Source organism: Callospermophilus lateralis, unplaced genomic scaffold, assembly GCF_048772815.1.
Source record: "Callospermophilus lateralis isolate mCalLat2 unplaced genomic scaffold, mCalLat2.hap1 Scaffold_60, whole genome shotgun sequence".
NCBI classification, from domain to species: Eukaryota; Metazoa; Chordata; class Mammalia; order Rodentia; family Sciuridae; genus Callospermophilus; species Callospermophilus lateralis.
Genome location: NW_027514584.1, coordinates 2,688,132 through 2,701,456, shown reverse-complemented (window position 1 = coordinate 2,701,456; position 13,325 = coordinate 2,688,132).

Below are 13,325 nucleotides of genomic sequence, written 5' to 3'. Positions count from 1 at the left end.
TTTCTCCAGGCTCAGATTGGGCAGATAAAACTCATGGTAATCGGACAGAAATACGCTCCACTTGCAGAAATAGAATGTGAGAAACCGCAATAATTATGATTCATTACTTTTAAGATTAAAAGTAGTCAGAAAAAGGAGTGGAAAATTAAAGAATAAAAGAAATTGAAATTGAAACGTAAAGAACCAGGTTTTATAAAGTTTCCAAGCTGCACTCAGAACCTGAATCCTGTGGCAGTTAAGACAATTCCCGGAAGTTCCCATTAGATGTGAGTTGATATCTTTCATGACCACCTAGTTACTTAACAACCCCTTCCCAGAAACCGTGCAGCTCAGCACGTATACACTTCCGGGCTTCAAAAAATCAGTTTAAATGTATACCCCTTTCTCAGGGCTGACCACTCACCCGCTGCCCGACCTGTTCCCGCCAATGAATATGCTAATCATGTTTTAGAGTTGTTATTTGATATTCACGTGGTATATAATGATTTGCTAAAGGAGGATATGATGTATGTAAAGTCCCTGCCCTCTCTAAAGAATGTATATAAACTCAGCTCAAGTTGTTCTCGGGTCTCTTTGTTCTTTGCTCCTCTGGAGTGAGCTCTGAGTCCCAGCATGCTGGACTCCCCAATAAACCCTTTGCTGTGGCATTAGACAGTCTCTTGGTGGTCTTTTCCTCTGACGTTCGCCCGAACTTTTCAGTTTGTGACTTCCATCAAGTGAGAATAGGGATCCTTTGGGTCAAATGAGTTCTTCAAAGCCCTTCAGAGGATAGACCATAGATGCTTGGGTTTTCTCAAGACTCCAAATCACATAAAGAATCTATATCTGACAGTCAGTAGGCCTCAAATTGGAGAAGCAGAGCAGTATTAATGGCAGGTTTATTTGATCACTCCTGGTTCAAAGGAAGGGTGTACAGGCCACCCTGACTGTAGGCAAATGAGGAGCAAGGGAGCTTATTTTGGAAACTGTCTTATGCTGCGTCCCTCATGGAAAATTCCAGCCAGAATTTATGATGAGTGTCTATATGAAAGAAGATGAGGCCCATGTGGGAGTGTTTTGATTTTAATTGTGGTCATTTGTGTGGCAGTTGGAAGAGATGACTGGGTCCTCCTGGGCCTGAAATCTGGTGTGATTCCCCTTCGAGACTGAGTTCTGAAACTGACCTCAGAGAAGTATTGCCATGAATTGTGTTTGGATTTCAGGAGGCCACGCATGAGAGTTGCCCTTGAAAAATGCGATCAGGGTCGCTTTCCACAGAGATTGGGAATCTCAGCCAGGATATCACATGATTTTATTCTGAAAGACTAGGCAACCATAGTTGAGAGTCAAAACACACATGGACCTCACATGTAGACCTCAACGGGCCAGGCTTCATGTCACCTTTTGGCCACTCTTTGGGAAGCCTTTCCTGTAAGAGTTCTCCAGAGCTTTCATTGAAATGAGCTTTTTCACCATTTAATGGTTCCTCAATGAATTGAAACTCACAGTGTCTCCAACTTCATCTTGAAAAATGGCTAGTTAAATACTACAAAATTTTTGATATTCCCATGACGAGGTGGCACTGGACAACTTTTGGATGTCCAGTTGCTGATCATCAGTATACCAGACAGTGCCTTGATTGACTGGGTTTCATGAAAATGGTGTAGAGCAGAGATTCCAATAAGTTGGAGCCTGCTGAGTAGTTGTCCTAGAACAGCGGTGGGCAGGTGTGTAATAAAACTTCTGTGGTGGGGCCATGTGGATCTGGCATTGGCTTCCAAATGGCTTGTTACTGACATGGTGCAGCCAGCTGACCTTGCTATGAAAATGCATCTTGATATATGGAGTGGTTTCAAGGCAATGTTCAGAATCAGCTTGCTATTTTCAAGGGCGCAAACTAAGTGGGATATAAACCTGGTTGCTGCATTCTCCTGCAGACCTTGACCTACCATACGTGACAGAACTCCCACCAGTACTGTGTCTCAGTTGAACTCCATGTATTTCGTGAAGCAAATACCAAACTCCCAGTGCAGCAGCAAGAAACACAATGAAGAGTGGAGGAGGAACTAATGACTATACAGTCCACACGGGGAGACACTTAGCTCACAGTGGCCACAGTATACCTACGAAGAGAGATTTCAGCACTGTTCCCTCATGTTCATTGGAATTTTACAATCTATGTCCTGCAGGACACATAGATGCTGACACAACTTTGATCGTCTCACTAGAACAGAAGCAAAAGCTCCTGACAACAACATAAATTTCAAGTGCCCAGACTCAGAGGCAGTTTCTCAAGAAGTCTTTAGGCCAGCAGAGCTCCATGTTTGTGGAGTATTAACCCTTTCCCTTACTTTTGGAAACTTCTCTAGCACCTCCATGGTTGTGAATTCCTGATCATATTCCATTCCAGATATGTATTCACAAATTTTCAAACTCTTCTCCTCTAATTGTGTCTTACTTGGGGTGAAGGTAATGTCAAGGCATTGTTCTGGATGAGAGTGGGAAGATTTTTGTGTAGCACATATTCGCATACACATTGAATACATTTTCCAATTTTCCATTTGAAATACTGAATCCCTGACACTAACACATATCCTACTAGACTCTGACTACTAATCCTAATATGTTGGAGAAAAATAACCCAAACAGAATAGAAATACAGGCAGTTCAGAGGAGTCATGGTGTACAGTTGAAATTGCCTTTTGCATTATATAGGTTAGGAGTTATAAATCTTGTCAATTTTTTTGAAATAGTTCTCCATGTGTTTTTAAATTTAAGAAATATGTGAATTCCCGTCTCTCTTACAATGAGGCCTATTCAGGACATGTATTTTTATATGCACATATAGAATCCTAACTGGTAACACACGTACATTCTTGTGAGGTGGCTGAATTGGCAGATCCAAATTGTGACAACAGATCACTCCTCCTAAACGCTGTTGGAACGGAAAATTCAACCTATGGGTGAGCTTCCTAGTTGAACAACATTATACATAAATTGATGTTCAGGAAAAATGAATATTTTTGGAACTGTGGGTTATGTATATTTCATGGTGAATTTCGATTGGCATACATATTGCTATTTTTAATGTCTCAGTGTGTGTGTGTGTATATATATATATATATATATATATATATATATATATATATATATTATACTCTCCATATTTTTCAAAATATGAAATATATGTGTCTTATTATACACTCCCTAAATTCATTCATATTTATGTATGTGGATTTATTATCAACTTTTCACAAGATTATTCTCAGGAATATTCATCCACCTGAAATACATATTTGTTTCCTAGTACTGAAAACTAATATGAGTGAATGGTGCATACAAATCCTAATATTTCTACAGTAACTGACCCAGTTTAACATCAATGCAAGTAGATTCCTATGTTCCATGATGTCTATTTTGACGTTCATTTTTATTCAACAGTGGTACATTACTATTTCTTAAATTTTTGCACATAATAAAATATATATTTCATCCACAAGTTAGCAAATATATAGGCATTTGTTTCACTTTCAATCACTTTCTGCTTCACAACACATGTATACCTCCAGGTTTCTTGACTGGTCTTTTCATGAGACTTCTTTCCAAACACATTATTTTCAATTTCCATAATCACTTTTGAAGCAAAACTCACACACTCTTCATGATAATCCATCATCCTAATATTACCATTAGATGTATAACAGGTAGGATTAAATGTATTATATCAATATAATATTTCCTGTATATTTTCAGATATCAATTCAATCCATTATTTAAAGTTGGAACCAGTTATATTATTTATTCAAGTATAGTCTATTCATGCATTATCTCTATATTCATAGACACATGGTACACCTATTTCTACCCCCAATACTAATTCATACATCTTCAATATATTGCTCCCAGATATGGTGAAAGAAATACTCATGTCACCTGATCTACATATACATTTTATTACAGTAATATTCTGGACACACAAAGCAAAGTTCACACTTATGATTGTACCAATGTAAAGGTCGGGTGAGCTTCGGAGGAAGAGACCACGAAGAGAGTGTCTCATCCATCTGGAAAGGGTTTATTGGGTTCCAGCATGCTGGGGCTCAGAGCTCACTTGAATAGAGAATGGAGCCCTGAGAACAGCTTAAGCAGAGCTTATGTACTTTACTTGGTGAGGGCAGGGAGGGAAGTTTATTGATGGGTCAGGTCGAGTGAGTGGTTTGGGTGCCAATGAGAGAGGTAGTACATTCAGCAGTTTGGCAGTTGGGGACAGCACATTCTGGGAATAAGATTAGCAAACAGATCTCAAGATTTCAACAGTGTTTTGTTAAGCATACAGAAAAACAGGAAGTGACAAGTACCTATTTTATTAACCTTTCATTCCACACTTCTTATTCTGGTTACTTTTAATCATAAATGTGATCATTGGGGGGTCTCACATTTTATGTCTGGTAGTGAGGTATATTGTTGTCTGATTACCATAAGTTTAACTTATCCAATTTGAGCTTGTAGAAATGAAACTACACGGTTGAACAAACAGGGTCCTACAATTAGCAATAATATGAGGATTATTAATGGACTGGTCAGGACTGATAAAACCATAGTTAACCAGGGGGACTGTGTGAACAATGACTCAAACCACCCTTTTTGTGCCTCTCTCTTTTGTTGACACTCTTCAAGGCCTCTTCTTAATTTACTCAGTTTTTTTACAACTCCAGTATGGTTGGCATAAAAACAACATTCTTCTCTCAATGCAGCAAAAAGCCCCCCTTCTCTCAAGAAGAGGAGGTCCAACCCTCACCTGTTCTGTAAAACAAATTCAGAGAGGTTAAAGATTCCTATAAAGCTGTGATGGAGGTTTTTAATATCATTAAGTTTTGGTCTATTGCTGCTTCTAATTGGGTCATTTGTTGTGTCCCATGGACTAGGTCAGTGGTTCCTGTGCCCACCCCTGCAGCAACTCCTTTTTCTAATAGGATGGCTAAAGTGAGGGATACATGTTCCCAGCGGAACTGGGTTGTATGACCCCTATTTGATATTTAAATGAACCTGCGTCATGATAGAGCACTCTGGGAAACATCTGCAACATTACATAATTAATCAAATCTGTTGACCATTTTATGATAACATAAACAATGTTTAAGTATATAGAATAATACTGTTGTAGGGACGGAGAAGGCAAGGCATCTAAGATAGCATCGAAGACAGAGAAAAAGACCTATTTGGTTGCAACCGGATTTAGAGGGCATTGCTTCTGTTGTAATCAATTAATCACCTGAAACCCAAGTTTAGGTAGTTTCAGAATTTTCTACCCAACATGTAAGGGAAGGGGCTCAGAAGTTCACTGTCTGCAGAAGTTCACAAAAAAAGTTTTCGTTTCTGTTTTTTTTTTTTTTCCTCTGTTCTGGGCAAGTTAACATTTTAAGGACACCTGGAGTGGGAGAGCTTTTTTCTTGTCTTTTTTTTTCTCCCTGCCACCTGTAACCATGGAGCCCAGTTGGTAACTTCTTTATCTTAGAAATGTAGCCATCTCTGTGAAGCCCCAGCTCAAAGCCAGAGGCCTTGTTCACATGTTTTGTGAAAAACTAGTAAGTGGGTGTCTAGCTTAGGAGTGCTGATTTTTCAAGCCAGTGGCCAAGTAGAACAGGGCAATACGAAAAGGGAAAGTTTATCTACATTGAACTCTTTTATAGGGACTCTTTGGCTGAAAGTACTAAAGTCAGCCATGGTGAAGACTTCTGGAGAAGGCCAGTTAAGACTTTTGTGTGGGCCTGGAACAGAGGGGGAAGACTGGGAAGGCGGGTCTGAGAACAGCTCCTTGGGTCTGAGAACGAGGAAGGAGAGATGTAAAAGAATAATGGGAAAGGGGTTTGGGATTTTCCAGGCAACAAAATGTTGAGAACTAGAACAGGTAGGGCAGAGGAGAAGACGGGAGTATCCCAAAAAGCCTCTGAGGAAATTTTAATTTTAGTAACCTGCTTTCAGTGATGACAAAGCAAGTTTAAAGTTCATTTTCATTACATCTTGGATAGGGGTCTGAGGGCTCTCCTTAGCTGGTTTGAGATTTGGGTTAGCAGGTAAGAGGACCTGGTGGGACCCGGTGTGGGCACTGACAGGAGAAGAGAGGAGTGGGTGGATGGGTACCTCTGTACCTGCTACCTCAGCAAGGGGCAATGGTTTGAGAACCGGCAGAAGTTTGGGTTTTTGATCTAGTAATTAGAGGGGAGAAATCAGGTTGCTGATGTGGGAGTGACAGCAGAGAGTCTGGAGTAGAAAGCTGTGGGTGAGGATCTATTGGAGAAGCATAGTTCAGGATATGAGCAAAGGAGGGAAAAGGCCTCCACATAGGGGAATTTTCTTCCACCCTTTTGAGCACTTGCCGAAGTTAAAAAGGTCACGCAGAATTTGAGGATCTAGAGACCCCTTTGGTGGCCATCGGTTTTGGTTGTCTAATTGGTAATATGCCCAATGCTGTGTAGTGAATTTGATGAGGAGTTTGGGTTCCACCAGGCAGGCCCTGTATGCTCACATCCCCATGACTTACAAAAAAAGTTGGCTTTTCCCCCACTCAGTCCTGGCTGTTTGTGGCTTTGATAGTCTGCTGGGCAAACATAGTAATCTAGGCTAGTCAACATGCATCTGGCTCACGTGTCCCTATATCCATAATGTTTGTTTCCATTACCTATGGTACGGAAGAGATTTAATGGAATTTTAGTGGGATCCTCTTCATCAGGGATATCCCAATAAAAAAGACCTATAGCCAGCTGACAAATGTCTGGGTGGAGAGATGGCCACCAGGTCCCTAAGAGGGCTATATGCAAGATAGACCATACTTCTTTTCCAGTATGATTTGTGATCAGCCATCGCTGCTGAACAGGCTGATGAGGTTTAGGACTACTATTGGCCAAGGGGAGAGTTTATAGACTTATCCACATGGTGAATACACAATTTGAAAGGGTTACCAGTCTTTTCCAGTTTCCAGCCAGAGTCTGGACCGGACGCAGGCTTGAGATGAGAGGCATGGATCTCGGAAGAGATTCCATCAACCTTTACCACTGTAGATGTTATAAGTAGCACCTGGTATGGTCCTTTTAAGTGGGTTTCAAGGCATGACACCTAATATCGACTTATGTAGATGAAGTATCTTACTTGATATCGATGTGGAGTCCCCTCATCCCCAGGTTGGTAGGCAGTGGCCAGCTGTTTCCACAGGTATCGCTGAGTTATTTCAAGAGATTTAAGTCTGTCAAGCAAGGGGGTGTGGAAGGGATCGTTAGGTCTTAGAGTTGGGGTTAGGTCCCTTACTGGAGGAGGGACCATAGAGAATTTCATAGTGGGTGAGGTTACACAAAGAATCAGAGGGAGTATGAGTATTTCTTGCATGAAACAGTGCATAAGGCTGGAGCATAGCCCAATCTTTATGCCGATTTCTAAGCTTAATTTTCTTAAGGTCTCTTTAGTGGTTCTATTTACTTTTTTTTACCTGTCCTGAGCTCTGGGGTCTATAAGCACAATGTAACTTCCAATTAATCCCCAGGGTCCTGGCTAACCTATGACTAACCTGGGCCATGAACGCCGGTCCATTATCATACCCTATTACCTTAGGCACTCAGTATCTTGGAAAAATAACTTTCAGGATCTTCTTGACCACCATTTGTTCGGTTTTCTTTCTTTTTTTTTTTTTTTTTGTTGTTGTTGTTTTGTGGGGAATGCTTCAATCTATCCTGAAAATGTATTTACAAAGACTTGGAGATACTTAAGACCATACCTTACTGGCTTAATTTCAGAAAAGTCCACTTCCAAGAATTGTCCTGGTCTGGTTCCTTGTAGGTGCTTTCCTGCAGAAAACTTTGAAGGGTAACCATGAACAAATTGACAGACCCAACAGGCTTTTTTTTTACCCGTTTAGTTATTTCCTTTTGCTCTGAGTCGGTTAGTGGAAAACTCTGTTCCTGATCCTTCATGAATTCCTGCAGTTTCTTTGAACCAAGGTGAGTGAGTTGATGTACATTTTTAACGTAGTTTAGGGCTTTCTGAAAATGGAGGCTGGGCTCAGTGAAGTTGAGGATTTCAGTGTCAGTGTCCTTAGATGTTATCAAAAGCTTGCTGGTGCTCAGGGGTCCATTGGAATTGGGCATCTCCCTTTAACAGCGGGTATAAAGGAGCAGCAAAGGACGAAAACCCAGGTATCCATAACCTGCAAAAGCCAGCAGTCCCAAGAAACTCTCTGAGTTGTGTGCTGTAAGATGGGGGTGATATCTGCTCAACAGTTTGTTTTCTAGGCTCAGTGAGCCATCGTTTACCGCCCCTAAGGGAATAGCCCAGGAAGATTACTTCTTGCTGGGAAATTTGGGCCATTTTGGAAGAAGCTCCATACCTGAGTTGAGCAAGCTCGGATAATAGTGCTTGGGTCCCAGTTCACAGTTTTCCTTGGTGTTGGCTGCCAGTAGCAGGTCATCCACATATTGAAGCAGGGTGACTTCAGGGTGTGTAGTTCTGAAGTTGTTGAGATCTCTGGGGAGGGCTTCATCAAAGAGTGTGGGGGAGTTTTTGAACCCCTGTCGGAGTCTAGTCCAAGTTAGTTGACCAGACGTTCCGGTTTCTGGGTCTAGCCACTCGAAAGCAAATAGCAACTGACTATCTTTATGCAGAGGCAAGCAAAAGAAAGCATCTTTTAAGTCCAGAACAGTATACCATTTCCGGTCAGGGTTCAGAGTGATAAGCAGATTGTACAGATTATGTACTGTGGGGCAAATGTCCTGCACTCTGTTGTGGATCTCTCTTAGGTCTTGAATGGAGTGATAATTCCCAGTTCCTGGATTTATTTACTGATAGCAGGGGAGTGTTCCAGTTCGAATGACAGGGCCTTAGGAACCCTAAGGCCACATATTTCTGAATATGGGGCCTAATCCCATCTTTAGCTTTTTTGCTCAGAGGATATTTTTTGACATTGATTGGGGGGGCTGAAGTTTTTAACTCCACTGTTATTGGAGGTTGTTTCACGGCTAGTCCTAATCCAGCAGTTTTTTTCCCAGGCATCTGCGTAATCTGTTATTCATTTCTGGGGCAGCTTACCTGTTTGATCAGTCTTTGGGGGTGTGACGAGTTGATGTTCATCTTCTACTGACCTAGTTAAAGCCGTGACTAGAGGAGTTTTTACTGAAGGATTTAGAAATTTTACTTGGGGGCCTGCAGGGTTAAAAGTTATTCTGGCCTGGAGCTTGTTGAGCAGATCTCTGCCCATCAATGGGGCCAGGCATTTTGGGATTACTAGGAAGGAGTGATGGATTTTTCCTTTACTCAGGTCCATGGTCCTCATACTTGTCTAAGCCCCATATTTACTGACATTAGCCCCTTGAAATAGAGTCCTTTTTTTTGATAGACGACCCAATGGGGCCTTAAGAGCTGAGTATACTGCCCCTGTATCCACTTCAAAGTTTACTCCCTGTTGGTGAGTTCTTTGAGTACTTTTGGCCATGCCAGCTTTCTCCAGTGAAGTAGGGGCTGTGTGTGTTGCGGGTTAGTCATCTGTAGGGCGCTGGGCTGGCCTAGATTCCTCCAATGGTGGAGAGTCTGAGTCAGCAGCAGGGCAATCACTTAGAGGGTGTTGGGGGTTGGGGGATGAGGGCAGGAAATAAGGAGGGGGTGGAGAGTCCAGTAGAGTCTTGAGACTCAAGGAGAACAGAGGGTTTAGGAGGAGGAGCAGAGGGTTTGAGAGATAGAATCATGGGGGAAGCAGTAGGAGCGGGGGCAGGGACAAGGAAAAGCTTCACCCATGGAGGACGAGATTTGCAGTGGTCCTGCCAAGTTAAGATATATGGCTGTTGATCTGGATGGCTATGTGGCCCCGGCTGAAAGACAATATCTCTGACTTTTTGAATTAGTGGAAAGTAGAAAGTTCCTCCTGGGGGCCATCCGACTCCAAAGGTGAGTCATGCTGAGGCACAGAGAGTCTGCCAGGTCCGGCGTTATACTGAACAAGAAAGTTTCTGAGCTCTTACGCTGACTTTGGTCCAGTGATCAAGGGTCAGGAACAGAGGCGTTGAGGTGCTCTGTCCCATAGGAAAGATACACAAACAGTGAAAGCAATGACACACGACACAGACAACACAAGACAATAAAGACAGGCAATGGACATTCAATACTGAGACCAGGACTGAGTAGCCGGCAAAACCTGAAAGACTGGCAATACCGAATGCAAACCAAATATCACTGAGTCCAGGAGACTATTGTTACTCTATTTCCTGAGTAATCTGGGGCATCACCCAGGGACATGGCCTGTGACTCTGTGACACATCTGTCAACCACCGTCAGAGAGAGCTCACGCTCATCACCGATAGCCATTTTGCCCATCCCTAACCTGAAACCTGAAACCAGAAAGAGGTGCATTACTTACCCTGAGAAGAGCCCATTGGGAGTCTTTCATCCACTGCTGCTGGATCTCGCTGGGGCCCTCAAAAGTAAAGTTCGGGAGAGCGTCAGAGGAAGAGACCACCTAGAGAGTGTCTCATGCAACAGCAAAGGTTCCAGAATTCTGGGCCTCAGAGCTCACTTGAATAGAGCAGAGAGCCCTGAGAACAGTTTATACAGAGCTTATATACTTTCCTTGGAGAGGGCAGGGAGGGAAGTTTATTGATGGGTCAGGGCGAGTGGGTGGTTTGCGTGTAAATGGGTGAGGGAGTAATTCTGCAGTTTGGCAGTTGGGGACAGCACATTCTGGGAACAAGATTAGCCAAAAGTTTTCAAGATTTCAACAGTGTTTTGTTAAGCATACAGAAATACAGAAAGTGACAAGTACCTATTTTATTTAATTTCACCAAGCCTGAATCGAAAGTGAGCATGGATAACGAAAAACATTCATGTCCAGGTTGCCTAATGCTCTCAAATGTCAATTCTATTGTTGACTACATATTTGTTTCTTCCTAAGATTATAAATTCAACCTCAACCCTGTTGAAAATGCCTAATCCTATGACTCACTTACTACTTTGCTGATTTCCTATTGTCTCTATTAATATCTGCTTTCCTACATATTTTCCCTAGTTCATCATTGAGACTGACTCTTCACATGGACTATCACTAGCATTCACTCTCTAACCAAAACCCTATTGGTAAAGAACTTTGGTCCAAATCCTATATTCACTCTTCTTTCTAAACCTACTGACTATCTTCCTAATTCGAATGACTATCCCTTTTTGACTGGAGGTTCTCTTCGCGATTCAATCATCCAAGGTACAATGTCCTAAGCCATTTTATATCGATTTATCTGAGACATCTGTGCAGAAAGTATTTCAACGCTAAGTATCCCTATCAAGGTCCCAATTCCCTTCTGGGCTTCAAATTTTACCTAGATTTTTTTTTTCATACTTATATCTCACGTCTATATTCTTATAAATATCCCAGATTCCCAATACCATTATTCATCCTGCAGAATGATTCCTAACACAAATCGAACCTGTTATTAACCCTAACCACACAGTGTTCCCTCAATCTAACTTTAGAGAGGAGAATGGGCAGAGTTGGTCTTAAAATACAGGAATGTAGGGAATATTTCACCTGCTGAGAACCTCAAAGGTCCATGCAGAAATGAACCCTGAAGAAGATGTAGGCAGCTATGAAGGACCTGAGAGAGAAAAGTCATCTTCCATGGCAAAAAAAAAAAAAAAACCAGGACAGGATGAAGGGATGTGTCTGAATCAGCCTCTCTCTTCTTAATGTAGAGAAGATGGACCAAAGCAGGCCTTTATGGAGAGCTGTTCCTTGGTGACTATGATTGATATATCATTCTAACTTGTGAAAGTATCACAGGAAGTAGGGGCAGCCTCCATTTCATGGAACACTTGGAAGCAACTGTTAGGACACAGTGTTATCCAAGGCAGGGACCTCATTCAGTTCCTGAAGGAAGTGACCTTCCTCACTTCCTTGGTGATGGAACTCTCTAAACTTGGGATCCAGGAAGCCAGGCACCCATAGCCAATCCCAGTCCCAGTCCCAGTGGGCTCATTGTTTGTTGTTACTAAGGACAGAGTCAGTCTTTCTTGGTACCTACAGATGTGAGGATGGCCAAAATCCAGTAGAGCTCGGAAGAGGGGACTTTCCTGAAAAAAGCAGGTAGTGGCTCACCACAGGCACCTCACAACTTCACAGAGTTGGCCAAGGAGACCAGATCTGAGAATGGATAGGCCATTTCGGGGGAACATATTATGACCCACCAGTCAGAGGACACTCTGGATGATTACAGACCTACTTGAGGGAAGGAGGTGACTTTGTGGGTGTGGTAGTGAGTTAGAGGTTTTTTCTCATGTTCTGAGAATAGGTAGAAAAGGCGGTTTGGTTCGTTTGGAGTGGACTTTTTCTAGTAAGTTGTTTGACAAGGCAAGTGTTTCTATGTCTGTGTATCCCACTGTGTCTGTGGTTGTAGACATTAGAAAAGAGAATGCATCAATGGATGTGTCCTGTCTAGTACAAAGCTTCCCAGCATTCATCCTGCCCAATTTATGAATGGACTGTGACTTGACTTATGGATGGGCAACACGTACTATCTTACTATGTTCCTGTTTTCTTCCTGAATTCTCGGCACTCTTCAGAATAGGCTCATGGTTTTGTGTCCAAGATATGTACCACCTCCAAGCTCTGTGACATGACCATGTACATGATTACTGAAGTGAATCGGAGAATCTCAGAGAACTCAGATATCTATGTGACCAGTTAAGTCTCAGTGGAGAAACCTTGCTTTGGGCCATTTGCTTACCTATTGGTCATTTGCTCTGAAGGTCAGGATGGTCTTTGCCTCAGGCCACCCCCTTTTGAAGTCTGAAGAAAATAGTTCTCAAATGAAAATAAATGGGCTTCACCTGTGGCTCTTTGCTTAATTGCTTAGGAAAGGTATGTGTCTGAATCTGCCTCTTGGTTCTGTGTGGGGTTGTGGCTTAGATTTTCAGCACCTGATGGATCTAAAGAAAGATTCCATGTGTGCTACCAAAACCAAAATGGCCAAAGTAGGAGTCATTGTGGATGAAGTCTCTCGCCATCTTCTGTAAGGTTCCTGACCTTCATCAAGTGAGAATAGGGATCCTTTGGGACAAATGAGTTCTTCAATGGCCTGCAGAGGCTAGACCATAGATGCTTGGGTTTTCTCATGACTTCAATTCACATAAAGAATCTATACCTGGCAGTCAGTAGGCCTCAAATTGGAGAAGTGGAGCAGTAGTAATGGAAGGCCTATTTGATCACTCCTGGTTCACAGGAAGGGTGTTCAGGCCACACTGACTTTAGGCAAAATAGGGTCAAGGGAGCATATTTTGGACACTGTCTTGGACTGCACCTCTTATGGAAACCTCCAGCCAGAGGA